General features: G+C 40.0%; 1 protein-coding gene across 5 annotated transcripts in view; it reads right to left on the bottom strand.

Moving 5' to 3' along the window:
* tenm3 (teneurin transmembrane protein 3) overlaps positions 1-15,627 on the bottom strand; it is an 824,111-nt gene that overhangs the window by 330,013 nt on the left and 478,471 nt on the right. For 2 of the 5 annotated variants that reach the window (XM_038714619.1, XM_038714621.1), the window contains exon 1: positions 10,347-11,199. The exons of 1 other annotated variant lie outside the window; for it this stretch is intronic. The gene's annotated coding sequence lies outside the window, so the exon portion shown is untranslated. Of the gene's footprint in view, positions 1-10,346; positions 11,201-15,627 lie in introns of those variants that run through there. 2 more of the 5 variants (XM_038714620.1, XM_038714622.1) reach the window with 2 other exon arrangements.

Here is a 15,627-nt window from a genome sequence, read left to right as displayed (position 1 = left end):
AGGATCTTATATGTAGGGGAGACCAGGGTTGTAATAGTTTAACCAGCAGCAAATGAAAGGTTAAGGTCTCAGCTATTTAGAGATATGTTTTAATGTACGCAAACGTTTACAGAAATTCATGATTCGTGATTAAGGTGACGTTGTGCATTTGTGCCAACCAGCTCCATCACAGGGTAGGGCCCCACATTAGCTTTTGAAACGGGCCCCCTCCAGATTCTTAAGAACACAACGTTAAATCAGTGCATGGAGTGTGCACTGCTGAGCAGTTTGGAGAAAAAATGGACAGCACAGGAGAAAGAGAGAATGAGAGAAAGTGAAAACGTAGGGCTGAGAGGGAGCGCATTAAAAGCAGGAAGCCCGCGAGGAAAGTGCCACTAAATGCTGTAAAATTACAGATATCTTCACAAGCAAGGGACGCGGTGGGAGTTTAAAAGAGAAACAACATACTAACAGAGCACTACGTCACATCACAGCTAGCTTTCCAAAGTTCATTCTATGTTTTAAAATAATTAATCATGATATGTAGGAAAGCAAGAGATGTTTATGCACAATAAAATAATAAAATGTTATTATAATCTGGAAAATGAAGACCTGAAAACTCGTTTCTGTCAGCTGGAAGCATCTCCACTTACTGTCGTGCAAAATGAACACTCAAAAAGTGCACACAAATTCTATATATGAACATTTTTAACTAAAAGTAAAAGGTATGTTTCTGACATAAACAGCCTCCTCTCAGCTGAGGCAAAAATGTCCTGCTGTGTTCCTGCAATGGCATCAGGCAACAACAGATGATTATTCAATTATTTAACACAGATTTTAGTTTTAACTTCCAAATAAGTGATTAACATAAACTTAGTTTTATCCTCAAATTACCCCTAACAAAGTAATAATGACAGAAAAAGAAAAACACTGTTTACTACATCACATCTTCTCTGTGTGAGTGTGTGCGCAGTCGCCCAATGGTCTGGGACCATTAGAGACACAGTGGAACAGTAAACCAGTGCATAAAGACAAAAAGCTAAACATTTGATTTGACTTTGCCAAAACAAAAGAGGAAAAATGCTGACTATGTCACAAAGCCACAGGGAATAAGAGGAATAGGAATAAAAAGGTAATGCTAAAGTAGGTGTAGGCCCCGGCCGACTCCTGCGCTCACGGAGCCGATCAAACAAAATGTCTGCAAACACATCTGCAGGCGGCCTCGTCAGTGTGGCTGCTGTGGAACAATGTTAGCGCTCCCCCTTGTGTCAATTTCGCCATTCTAGATGTCAGCGAGCGCTCTGAAACAGTGGGAAACGTGCAAATGCTGGATGTAATGTTACCTAAGAGGAGACGGGAAGATTTCAATTCCTAGCTTTCAAAACTCAGTATATTTAACTGAGCACTCTTAACAACATATACTACAATATTTACTGTCTGTATAATTAACTTCAACCAGCTACACCAGCTTACAGGGCTCGAAGAACTTCTGTATGTGCGTCCCCACTCCTACACTCATTTGGGATTGATGTGGGACGGTAAGCAAGTGTAACTCTGAAGCCTTTTATTGTTAGTGAGCCTGTGGTCCGCCGTTGTTAAGCATGTTACAAAGCACAAACATATTATCTTCAGTGATAGCGCTCATTTACGTGATCATGCCAGTGCAAAGTTAGCCAGCAGTAGAGTCACATTATTAGACGGCTAGCAGAACTATTCTCAAGTGGGCAAAGCCAACAGCACCTGCTGTCAGCTGAGGCCGAGGACGAAGATATGACTGATTAACCTCTCCTCTAGTATAAAATCAACAGTCTGCTATCGTTTGCTAATGGGCTAGAGATAGTATCTATTTCTAGCTAACATAACACTTCTGCTTGTGTGTGCGTGTCTCTCTCCCTCTGCGTGTCGGTTTGTTTCCGAGCTAACTAGTTACAGTGTTTAATGAGAGAGAGTTATGACGACTGAGTATATGATATAATGTATAAAATGTCTCTACATAATGCAAGTGAACAAAGTTATTATTGTGTGTTGGTTTGCTAGGATTGGCTATTCAACAAACACAATTCAGTACTAAATATAATTTTCATGCACCCCAAAATCTAATCTGAACTGTTACTGGCTAGCGTTAAATAAATATTATGTTGTAACAAACAGAATAACGCAGTTGGATGATGTTGCTTCTGACATACTGTACACCTGCTCTCCCTTAAACACCAGCCCCAATCTGAAGTCCACAGCAACATGTTACTGCCTAAGATGACGTGTTTGTTAGATTGTACTCTGCATAGAATAATGGAACTATACTTTTCTTTGATTTATTTTTATTTTTAATCCAAATACTGAACTTGCATTTTTTTTTTTTTATAATTACAGATGGCTGAACAGAAATCTGGTTCCTTATGGCAATATTTCACTGAGCCAACACAAGGGAAGACCAAGTGCAGTATCTGCACCAACTCAACTGACTACCTCTGCTCAGGAAAAAAAAGGAGATGCAGCTGGAGCTGGAGCTGACTCACTACAGACTACTATAACACAGGATGTTAATATTCAAAGAAAATGGCAACAATAGGATTTCAAAACAAACTCCCACAAACAACCAGCCGTTTACAGGTGTTGCAGATGTGGGCTTTCGGCGGTTGATGGTTGTAGCAGAACCACGATGTGGCTTTAAAAGTGAGTACTACGGCTACGGTGAGTACTAATGGATTGTTTATTTCATTACTTTGAAGCAATTTTGAGTTTGAAAATCACAAATAAATTACGCTTTACAATTATGCTGACATTATCATGTTTGACTCTGCAATTCGAACTACAATATAATTCCACTGTATTCATTCAGGGTTGAGCGAGTACTTGGTTGAAACGAGTATCCGGTTGAGATAATGTAAAATATCTGTTTTCTAGTACTATAATTATAGAAACCTTATAGTAATATAGAGAAATATCATTGCTCTGAAGCTCTTCTGTGAGTAGTTTTCCAATAAATATAGCAACTTCTGATGAACCCATACCAATTTCAGACCTAAACAACTAACTTCTGGTTAGTCCCGCCCATATTTGGGTTAAGCCCCACCTATTTTGAGTACGGATCCAGATCCAGATATTTATTTATCTTTTGTTGAACAGATACAGATAGGTTTACTCGATCATTCATAGTCTTCATATAACCATTCATTTCAAATTGCTATTGATGTTACCATATAACAATACAATATCTAAAAAGAGGGGTGGCTGCGGCTCAGGGGGGAGAGCAGGTTGCCTGCTAATCGGAGGTGGTTCAATCCCCAACTGAACGGTGTAGCGTAGTGTAAAAAGCGCTCTGAGTGGTTGCAAAGACTAGAAAGGTGCTATACAAACACAGAGCATTTACATTTCAAACTGCAAAACAACTTCAATGATGCACTTAAGGTTAATTTGTCTCTGTGTATATAATAAGGTCAGCTGGAAGGGTAATCATTTGGATGTCATAGAGTGCAACGGATCACAAAACTCATGGTTCGGATCGTACTGTGGTTTTAAATCACAGAAAGAAAAGGGTTTGACAGATCAACACTGGTGAGACTGGAGCTGCTCCGGTGAGCTGCGGAGCTGTGTCGAAGAGAATGCAGCAGATATTACTGAAGCTGCAATAAACATCACAATCTTATGATCTATTTCTATGATGACAAGCCGCCCAGTGTCCCAGTTACACCGCTGAACGTGCCCTAAATCCCAGCCTACAAGATTTCACTCAATGGAGATGAAAGTGACGGCTTTTAAATCTGCCGCTTTCCCCAAACCCAATCACTGCTGAGTTAAACTTAGCACGCGTCTGTCTTTTCACTGCAACTCTGCATCGTGATTTATGGAATAATTACTTTAAAAAGTAGAAGAAACTGACAATGTGCTAAAGATCTTCTTTTTACTCTTTATGTCATTTTCATGAATAAACACTTGCTGGCATTTGGGGCAGGGCGCAGAGCCTTATATGGTATTATTCAGGTGTTAATTATGCTCATTTACATCTTCTCAAAATGTAATGTCTTCTAAATTACACACAGAATGCATTCATCATGTTTACATGGATCATTTACACAGTTATCTGAAGTTGGGAGCATTTAACGAATCTGACGTGGCACACGAGTACGAAAACATTCTTGCATTAGGCCAAATGACTGGGGAAGAAAACTGGTAACCTTAATGTCAAGGTCATGTCTGGCTCCCATTCTGGGGACTACATCTGCGAACTGTTTGGACCTGTTGGACCATCATACCAAGAAAGAGTGGTGCTTGTGATCAAAGACAGAGGAGCAAACATGATCAAATCTTATTGGCAGCTTGTTGTAAAGAAGGGCATCAGCAGTCAGAGAGTAGTGGGGGACACTGTGTAAGTAAATCAGTGTATGAGGGCCATTCAAGAAAACCTTGGCATCACTCAAGGTGTTCCCACCTGCTAGAACTCCACTAGGCACATGCTGCACGGGATGCTGGAGCAGAAGGATGACCTGAACGTGTATGCAGGAAAACATGGGAAATTTACATGTCCAACCACAAAACGACGGCTATCACCTCAGATTTTATCGAGACACTGGGGCCTATCGAAGAAATGACTCCTGACATGAGCAAGGCGGCATCATCCCAAGCATTGCAGTGCTGAAGACGCTGCTTCAGGCAGAGGGTCCCACAAATAAGAACACTCCGGGAGACAATGTTGCACAGCTTTGAGAAAATATTTTCCAAGATTGACGAGACCAAGTTTTTGGCGCTGGCAACACTGCTGGATCCTCGATACAAAGGTCATGTCTTTGCAGCAGGGGACACACTGAACAAGGCAATACAATGGCTAAAACAGGAACAAGTCTGAACAACAACAAGCCACCGCTGGAGACCACGGCTCAGATCCTGATCGAATCAGGGTGGATGAAACAAAATGTTTGTTGACAAAATGTATGAAACATTATTTCAAATTTCTTTCAAACATTCATTGCTGCTATCTGCGGAAAAATGCTGCTGTTAAGTGCGCTAAAACTTTTAATTTATTTTAAGTTGAGATTTTTGACTACTTCTGGACATTTTTTTTATTTAAAGTAAGCAGAGTGCAGAGAGAAGATCTACTTAAGCAACCAATGCACATTTTGTATTTTTAAATATTTTTCTGTGTTCATGTAAACAAAGCAATGCTGTTGGGAGCTACTGCGTGTACTAACGCTATTTGTATTTATTTATTCAAGATTTAAATGTATTTATTAGGATAAACCTCTTGAGATGCACCATCTTGTTTTCGAGGGGGTCTTAATATTTATTTTGTTCTTTAGTTCATAAATTTTAATTCTCTCAATAACAAGGAGAGGCTGCTATCTGCTGATAAATGCTGTTGTTGCAGTAAAACTTTATTTTTCATTCATACGCTTGATTGAATAAACCCGTATCACTGGTAGTTTTAGTCAGTGCAGGTGGATACAGCAGGGTTGAGGCGATAAAACCTGTTCCATGTCCCCAGTAGTTACCCATTCAAAGTTGTGTATAACGAAATGACTACCTTTAATTGACTTTAACACACCATGAAATCTGCAATTTAAAAAACTAGAACATTGTGTGAATGCAATTGATCCACACAAAATGTACATAATTGCAATCCTTTCACACCCAAAAAAAAAAACAACTTGGGTTTTGCAAAATTTACAGGGAAATGTATTGGCTTCCTTTCATCACATCAATGCAAAGTAATAGCAAATATGTCACTAATCAGAATGTTTAACGTGACAGTGTGGCATAACACTGCTGGCATTCTTACAGAAGCAAGCAGGAAATATTAAATGCCTTAAAGCAAAAAGGACTGTACCTGAATTGCGCCTTTCTAGTCTTCCGACAATTCGCAAGCTTTACACTACATGTCACATTCACCTGATTCACACACATTCATACACTATTGGCAAAGGCTGCTGTGTAAGGTACCAGCTGCTCAATCTAAAAAAATATATCAAACATTCATTCACACTCATACACCGATGGCACTGCCATCACAAGCAATTCAGGGTTCAGGATCTTGCCCAGGGACACAACATGCAGACTGGAGGAGCAGGGGATCAAACCACCGGCCTTCTGATTAGTGGACGACCCCCTCAGGGACGACCCTGAGCGCAGGTAAAAGAGTCTAGAGGCAACAGAGCGCTACAATTTTTATTTTTTTATTTATTTTGTGCCTGCGTTCCGTTGTAGTCCGGAAGACAGAGACACACAAGCCCACGACAGATGAATGTTGGAGCAGCCTGGGAATATAAGTCCAAGACTACCTCTACAACAAGTGACGACTACAACAAACTAGCTGCAGGCTTCGTCACAGGAAAACTAAATACAAAATTGAGTTTGTCAAAATAAAACAAAATAAAAGTCCAGCGCACAGCTAGCCAACGAGTGATTAGTTTAGTTCCAAATTAGCAATATGGTCAATACGCTTCATTTAAGGCTTGATTAATCAATTGAACTTACTTGCAATGTTTACACTCACGTGTCAAAACTGAAGGTCTACCAAGTCAGGAAATAGATGTATCTGACAGATCTTGCGCGCCGCACTCTGACGGGGTAAAACAAAATGTTTTACTTCATCAGAGTGAGGCAGAAGACTTTCGGCTTAAACACACACACACACACACACACACACACACACAGGCTCCGCTGTCGGACAAAGGGTCCATTTATGAAGCTCCAGGTAGCTTTCATCAGTTGGATCTTCAGTCTGAGCACTCTCTGGATAATACACACACACACACACACACACACACACACACAATGCCGATAAATCTTCAGTTTAAGGGCTCTCATGGCAATTATTGAAAATATACACACACAGTAGAAACAGCCCACGAGGTACACATGCACACAGAAATACACACAGCATACTTTCAAGTCCGTACAAAGGCATGCACAAGCACATGCACACAAACACACACACAGTGACTTAGCTAGGTGAAGCTATGCGAAAATTTAAGCTAACACACACACACACACACACACACACACACACAATAACTTGCAAAATACACAAAAGCTACACACTGTGTCTGTCTGTCTCTTGCTGGTTGATTGGTTGTGTTAACATATTCTCACACACACACACACACACACACACACCTACATACGCATGCAGTATGCACACCGTCTAATTTTTTTATTTTTTGTATTTTAGAGTATTCATAGCAGTAAATAACTTCACACCTCTATTACGACAGACAGGTGCGTCGGAGGGGGAAAGGTGAGTCAAAAGTAGCAAAGAAAAACTCCCGCACACTGTCTAACTAATATCTACTGGCCTATGCATAAGTGCATAACTCACAATTAAACATTAAATTAAAACACATTGACATGTGTCCTGTAATCATGTGCGGGACTCTTCTTTCTCCTGTGGGTTTTACTCTTTTATAATGTGTTTTGATTTTGCAATTTTTTTATGATTAACTGGTGACCAACCAGTTAAACACAACAGAAAAAAAAGTGTCCAGCTTAATTAAAAGTGGATATAGTCACAAAGGTGCACTAATACGAGAAAAAAAAATAATGTTTGAGTGGGTTGAACGCTCTAACATGCAAGCACTTCAAGTGGACTGTGAAAGAAAGCATCCATGCTGCTTTTTTCAGATACTGAAACCAAGATAAACCATAAAAGATCTCTGTAAAAAAAAAAATAAATAAAATGTAGATTTTACTACTAATTTCTTTAAAGAAAAAAAGAGGCTTAGAATGGTTTCAGCCGGTGGGTGTACAGTACACTTCCACGGTGCTACAAGTAACACTAAATATCCATTTAACTGAAATGGCTTCACATGACTCTGCAGTGTGCGCTTATTGTTGTGCAGAGATTGTAGTTGAGATGTAACAAGACAGGTAGACACTTTTTTGTACCATAAGCTTGGAAAAATGTATCAATTTGATTTACTGCTGCCACAAAAAAAGGAAAAGACAATACATACATGACCATATTGTGAATTCTGTATAATACACTCATTCATACACATAACCAAAATCCCACATACACACGGATGCATACACTCTAGATGAACATAATATGGAAAAGTGATACGGAGACTGGTAATGGATTATTTTACTCAAGGTCACGCACCTGTCACCTTCGCAGTACCCTCCTGACAGCCACTCTTGTGCTGTACAGTAACTACAGGGGGTCCAATTTCTGAACAAGAATAAAGCTTCAGTTCATGGAATATTTTCCATTAAATGTAACTTGAATATTGTTTCTACTTATCCCACTACCGATCGTTAGTACCTGTGAAAGAGTGCAGTGAAGAGACCAAGGACATGCACTCATTGAGGGGAAGAGAAGGTAAGAATACGTGTTAAACACTTCTCTGGAACACAAGGTCAAAGCAGTGGGCAGCAAATAAAGTATATAAAATAGAGCGCACATTTGTTTAAACTACAGTGAGCGCAAAAACCATAAGGGCATTTAAGGACATTACAGGACCTTCATGGGTTAACTTCTGAAAAAGTGTTGAGAGAAATGCGAGAGACCGGGATATGACGTACGCCGAGAGAGAAAGCCACTCACAGTCCATCATGTCGGTTTACCTTTCACTAGTGGGGATTTATGTGGTTAAAATATTTTATACCAGTCTAAGATAAGGTAAGATTAGTCATCATTTATATATTGATTAATTCAGATTTTTTTGTGCAACAGTTGCAGCACAAAGTATAAAATATAGATAAAGTGCAAATCCAAAATATACACAATTCCAAAAATCTAAACAGGTTAACAAAAGGATTATAAAAAATGCATCAAGGTTAACAGTAAGGACCATTCTTGTTGAGTTGTATATGTATGACAAGTGACATATAGCTTTATGTATGTACAATATCAAATCTTAAATACAGGTAAGTGTCCCACTATGGCCGGTAAACCAGTGACTTGTAATGACTGTAATCCTGGAGAGACAGTAATCCAGAGAGAAAGAGAGAGATTAAACGACCTTTACCTTTCTTTCTTTCTCCCTCCTCTCTCTCTCTCTCTCTCCCTCTCTCTCTCTCTCACACACACACACACACACACACACACACAATGAAACAAGCCTCTAACAGGGTTTATTCTTCAAAATTTACCACAGGCAGTGAGTAGGTTCACAAATGCAGGCACTCCCCTTTCGCTCCTCTTTCTTATTTGTAATCAATATCAGAACTGAGGTTAAACGTTATAATCATTTATCACATTATATGCCGGTGGCTTTTCAAAGTGTGCACAGAAAGATTTGAATTGAAAACTGAATTTCAGTGTTATTGAATTTGCAAAAAATTACCCCAATTATAGACTGCATGAGAACGACAGTTCTAATAATAGGTTTCGCTCTCAGCCCTATTAAAGTAGCTCTCCAGTTATAAAATGCATTAATAAAATCACTAGTGAAACTCTTCCCATACAACAGTCTGGAACTGAATTGAATCAAATTGGGATTAGGTACAATAACTTGTGTTTAAAATTCGGGAGATTCAGATATGTGAAAACATTTGAGAAAGCACCTATGAATACAAATAGCATTTCCTCCACGTGTGGTCAGTTTAATATGTGTGAATCCTGAATATTACATATTTTTCCAGGCTAAATAACTCAGCATAAGTTGTTCCTTTTTTAGAGTGGGCTGAACAAAAGGAAAAAAAACACACTCATGTTGAGCTGACCTTTAAGTTCCCCCTTCCTGTACACTAAAATACCACAGTCTGGAATCAATCACCTTTCCACTGATAGCAGATTATAGATTAGGCCACCTCAGTATCGGTCTGTGCAGTTAATGACTAAATGTTGACGATAAAACACCTTATGAATCAACTGTATATATCCACAAACCAGATCTCAAGCATGTAAAGAACGCCATGTTCTCCATTCAAAAAACTGTAGGCAACATTTAATTTACTCTCCCGTAACGGCAACGGTAACGTGCATAGAGAATTACAATTATGGACATTTTCTACATTTTCAGCAAACATGTCAGCATTCAGCATTTAATTCACTTATTCACGGTGAACCTTTTTAAATAAAATCTACAGTAATGTCAGCTCCTCCCTGTCCCCGCTCCTCTGGTCGTAACCAGACGGTCGGGACATTAATTAGAAAAGTTACAATTGTATTAAACAAGTTGTGTTTGTTTGTTTTTATTGGTGCTGAATTGGAGAGCGGGTTTTGGTATTTTAATGCTCTAGGAACATGCCTGGCGAGGCAGGGCAATGTTCTGCCATTTTCCTCGGAGAGAATGGCATCTGCCGTTTGCGTGTTAACCGCAGAATGCTCTTCAGAAAGGTTCTGCTATTTAAATAAACACAGTGGATTTCGTTACCTGTGCCTTTTTGCTCGTGTGTAGTGTTTGTTGTGTTTGTCGGGGCAGCCCTACCTGCTCGTCCGGTGCGGGGAATCCTCCTCTCCCAGTTTACCACCACCGCCGTGTAGCCGGTTGTTTTCTTTCACTTTTGTCCACAAAAAAACTTCTTCCACTTGTTTTAGCGTGTCGATTTCAATCTTACTGGTGAAAAGGACAAAAAGCAAAAGTAGAAAAGGCGCATTCAGAACAACATATTTGCCGCAGGTCCTTTTCACTACTTTGCTCAGGTTTCTCAACAGTTTCTTCCCAATGAGCCTAATTGGAAAGACTGTTTCTGACTGTCTTTCTGTTACCTCGGAGTGTGTTATTCTAAATGAGATCTTTTATAAAAAAATAAAATAAAAACAGCGCTGCGCTTAAACCAACCCAGGGGGGCTCGAGGATTCTACGTCCAAGGCAGATCGGCGCGCGCGGCTTACAGAACAACGCACACGTGAAATTAACTATGTCGATGAAATGGTTTCCCGTCTCTAAAGCTGGGAAACTACAATTAAACTAACACGGAGTTAATTAAACCTGGATGTTTTTATCGTCCATTGCGTCCTTTTCTTTTGGAAAAGAAAGGGCTCAGGTGGTGAAACACCTTCTCCCCTTTGCTCTCTGCTCTTGACTCGCGCTGTCCGGCCGCCCGGCGCTGGCGACAGAGCAGCCTACAGTAAAAACTCTCTCTGCCGCACCGAAAATGGAAAAGGGAGAGACATAGAGAAGGAGGGAGAGAGCGCGCTCCGGTGAAACGGAGAAACAAGACTGTCCTCTGTTACTGCTGCCCTCTGCAAGTGTGAGCCGGCGCCAGCTCATCTACTCCCGGTAAAAGATGATGATACGCCAAGCGAGGCAGAAACGGAATGCTGGGGATCCCCTGCTGCGTCCAATCCTGACGTCTCTACTGGTGTGCCGGCGTTGGCTTGTGTGTGCGTGCGCGCGCGCGCGCGTGTGTGTAGCCTATGATCGGTACGGGGTGGTGGCGGGTCAGACTTGACTTTGAACTGTATGCCCTGACAGTGACAGGTGACGGCGGAGCGCGAGGCAGCACCAGTAGCCTACACCCGCTTAGTGAGGTGTGCTTTCAGCTCTCAGTCTTCAGTCTACACACAGGCACAAATATAAGATTGCAAAACACTGATATATGAGGACAGGATGAGGCTGGCTCAGAAAATTAAAAATGGTAGATGCAGTGGAATATACATTCAAATGGGTCTCTCTATATACATGAATATATAGGCTACAAGCTATATGTGCACATACCTATAAATAATTTATCCACAGCATGTATAAAAACCCATAACCACAAACATCACACACACACTCTAATGCCCCTGGAGCTGTTTACTGGTCAACAACCTTGGAAGGGATTGAGAACCTGCTGACGATACATGATTGTTCTGAAAAGAAATCAGTTTGCAGGGACACTTTCTGGTCAGTGTGAACTGGAAAGTGAAGTTTCTGTACTCTAAGCCGGTTCTTATGGCTGAGCAGGTGCTTCATGAAATTATTGGAAGTTGTGATTTAGTTATCATTTTAGATGCAAGCAGTTTCTGAGAAAATCATAACGTTGCAAAATACATACTAAACACGTTACTTGGGAATAAATGTAATAGAACTTGTAATGTTGGTTTGTAAGAAATAACGACTGCAATTTCCACCGGCTTTGGTCGCCTCTCAGAGTTATTTTCATCCTTTATAGATTTAAACAGCACATTGTGATGTACTGGAGGATACTGCGATGCCGTCCACAAACTACTCACCCAGTCAGTAACTGCCCCACTGTGTTTAGAGCTATAAAGTGTTCTTTTTTCCCCTTAGTAATATTTACTGTCTGAAAGAAAGGTGAGGAGCAGAATGAGGATTGTCTTTTACAAGTAAAAGAATATATTTGATCTTCCAGTCATTTTGCAATTAATGTCCGTATCAGCAGACACAGTCAAGCATCAGCCTAAATGCATGAAAGAGGTTTTCTTGCCTAACAAAAGTTGGCTGTATCATTATGGAAGTATTGCATCTTACCAGAGAAAGGGAATACGTCTACAGTGACACAGCGTCACTTGTTCTACAGAGAAAACAGAATGTAACAGCCTTTTTTAGATTCTTAACAGAAATATAATTTAGTGAGTCATGTATTAAATTACTGTTTCAAAATGCAGAAGAGTATTTTAACTACATTAACCTTTGAAATGATCAATGCAGAACAAATTGTGTAGCTCGTAGAAGAGACTCGGAACTAAACTTTATAATTCAGGCACGATCAGGGCAGCGGTGGGTAATTTATGGTGCATTCGGTTGTTAATTTTGTGCGGAATAAAGACAAACAAGAAAGCCTCCACAGTGCGTTGCCTTTAACAAATGGCTGGGGTAGTCAAGTATTGCTGTCTACTTAACGTTCAGCAATGAGGTCAGTATGCCTCTGAAACAAATTCACAAGGATTAGTTTTCAGGTGTGTGAGGACCGGCTCGTTGGCTATAAAAAGGGAGGTGCATGAAAGGAAGAGGCCAAACAAAAGATATTTATTAGAGAAAATAAAGGGAAAGACAACAGCGACGTGCAGAAGACAGCACAGTATACACAGAGGTGTATAAAAGTACATTTGCTTAGTGACCACTGTAAGGCATGCAGTTAGTGCAAACAAAATGAAAAAGTACAAGGCTTGGTGCAGTATGGAGAGAGCGCATTGGCATCTGGGCACAAAGGCTTACATGGGAGAGGCACAGGCAAGCCTGAAATGTAAATGAAGCTGGGGCCGTCGCAGCCCTAGCTGATGTTCCTGGAAAAAAATGGACAAAAGATAACACGTATATTTGTGAAAAAAACAGAAAAAATAGCCTATAATATTACTAGGTACTTGACATAGGTCAAACTATAACATTTGTACCAAAGTGTGAAAAAAAAGAACAACACGGTTTCATCTTCTATTACTCCACATAAAGCACTTGGATTGAAAATGTACTGAAACACTTCAATGTAATAAAACTTAAATCATAATAAGGTCAAATAATAGCATAACAAGTAATCTCCACATTCCTCCTCTATTTCAATCCTGTCTGGGTGACCAGGACATTTTACTTCGTAATACAATCCAGTCCAACAGTTCTGTAATAAATACTGTGTGACATTTTAACTGGGTCAGAGGAGGTCTTTTAACTCTATATTCATCGTTCAAGAGACTTTGCTGTGAGAGCGGACCTCATCAAATACAGTTATTATCATTATTATCAATGACCATGTCATGTGCTACAGCGTATCCCCTCCCCTTCAAACGTTTCTTGTGTGGCTGTGGCTAATTAGTGGTGGAGAGAAAACAAACGCAGCAAATGAAGCAATTACTTTCTTCACGTTTGGATTACCTGTGTGTGAATGAAAACAAAAGTGAGCGCACATCTGATCTTATCTTGCATTCACATGTAGAATTATACCTGTATGATCCCATGGTGAAGCAAAGAGCCCCCCCCCCAGCAGCTCATTAAGTTAATATTACGTTTGTTGAATCAAGAGGTTTAGTTGCTTCACAGTTGATGCACATTTTAATAGACGAAGGCGTAACTGAAATGTTGCAGATACATCTGTACTATCTCCAGCTAAATTACCACTTGTTTCAGATAAATTGTTGCAGTATTGTAGAGCAGAATGACACATGATTTTATTTCCAGGTAATGTCTGTGATTGTTTGGTGTGAAGTCCGTTCAGAGTTGTTACCAGTGCTGTTTCAGATACACAACTGTGTACTGAGGAACTCTCCAGTCTGAAATTCTAAATGAAGTAGTTCATGAGAAAGATGACACAGGCTGAGAAGATAGTTATGTGGGATGGTTCCTAATGGTGCTGACCGATACATCGTATTTTCATCATAATCGCCTGAAACTTGATGAATGAGAAAGCTGGTGTTATTTAGCGATGGGCATTAGGGATGATTAAGGGATTAAGGTGATGTTAAATGGGCCTCAGGGCTAAAGACTGTAGTGTTGATTGTCAGGCTGCAGCCTCGGTCTGCTCTCCGTGTGCCGGCTACTCCACACACACACACACACACACACACACAGCAGAGCAGAAAGCCACAGTGGAGACAGTGAATATAACTCCAAATTACTCGAGCTGACGACAGCCACACTCGTTACTGTAAGTACGTGCAATAAAACCTCCATGAGTAAAAAGCCAATACTGAATCAATACACCTGTTCAAAAAGCATAAATATGTTGACCTGTGGAAGGCTATATTTTAATCTACCGCTGTTACACAAGGAACAAGGAAAGCTGCCAGTCTGTAGTCTGTTTATCTTAATCTGCCACGTAGCTTAACATTTGGCACATTGTTGTAAAATTATCTGCAGACTGAGACAAACCAGCCCCTCCCCCCTCTGCCAGGTAACGTTACCTGCAGGCAGTGAATCACAGCAGCAGCAGGGAGGAGGAGGAGGACTGGAGGAAGGACTGACACTGACTGACGTCTGAGTTCTTCATTCTTTCTAAACGTCACTCAGTGTTTTGATGTCAGGAATATGATTTATTTTGTTGGTGATTCCACTGAGATATTATAGAGTTTAAAAAGGGACTTTGCTGCTCTAGAAACATTTAATTATATTTAAAATATTCAATTCTAACCCTGTTCTGAATTTGAAAGACAACCAGGCAGCTAATTTGCACACTTCAATATTTGTTTATTCATTGTCATCAAACACTGACCAGAGTTAAACTGTTAAACTGGTAAAAGGAAGCGCTTTGTCCTCTGTTTGATCAACACTCCGCGTCACGCCTAAAAAGCATTATTTTTCTAATATTTCTGTTCATGTAAATGAGGTGGACAAAACATAATTATACTACCTTTTAATATTATCCAATACAACAAAACCAAAACCTCTAAACAGAGTATAGAACTGAGTCAGTCCACCAACAAGTAGTAGCAATAACAAAATTATGGAAGGTGTTTCTTGCAGGGCTATTGCATTGCATTACATCATACAAATTATATTTTCCGTCATTCAGTGTAATCTGAATATACTGATTTTAAAACTATAATGGAATTAAAGAAAATAGGAAATTCCAAAATGTGCACAGTAAACAACATTCAATTTGTGTAATCTTCAGAAATCTTCTCAAGGGGCAGAGAAATGGTTGAACATATCAGAGAGAAGACCTTTCTGTCCATGCATTAGAAATCCTCCTCGCACACACAGAGTCATGTCATCTTAAAATCTTTTGGATGATTCTGGATCTGGACTTTGATCAGTCAAACAAAGACCAGAGAACGTTGTGTAGGTGAAAAGAATTTGAGACACATTAAAAGATTGCTACATTCTTCCTGGC

This window comes from Micropterus salmoides, unplaced genomic scaffold, assembly GCF_014851395.1.
Source record: "Micropterus salmoides isolate LMB-PRFRI ecotype aquatic unplaced genomic scaffold, ASM1485139v1 Ms_hic_scaffold_12, whole genome shotgun sequence".
Classification (NCBI taxonomy): domain Eukaryota; kingdom Metazoa; phylum Chordata; class Actinopteri; order Centrarchiformes; family Centrarchidae; genus Micropterus; species Micropterus salmoides.
Note: the sequence above shows the minus strand (reverse complement) of the source record. Positions and strands in the feature narration are given on the sequence as shown.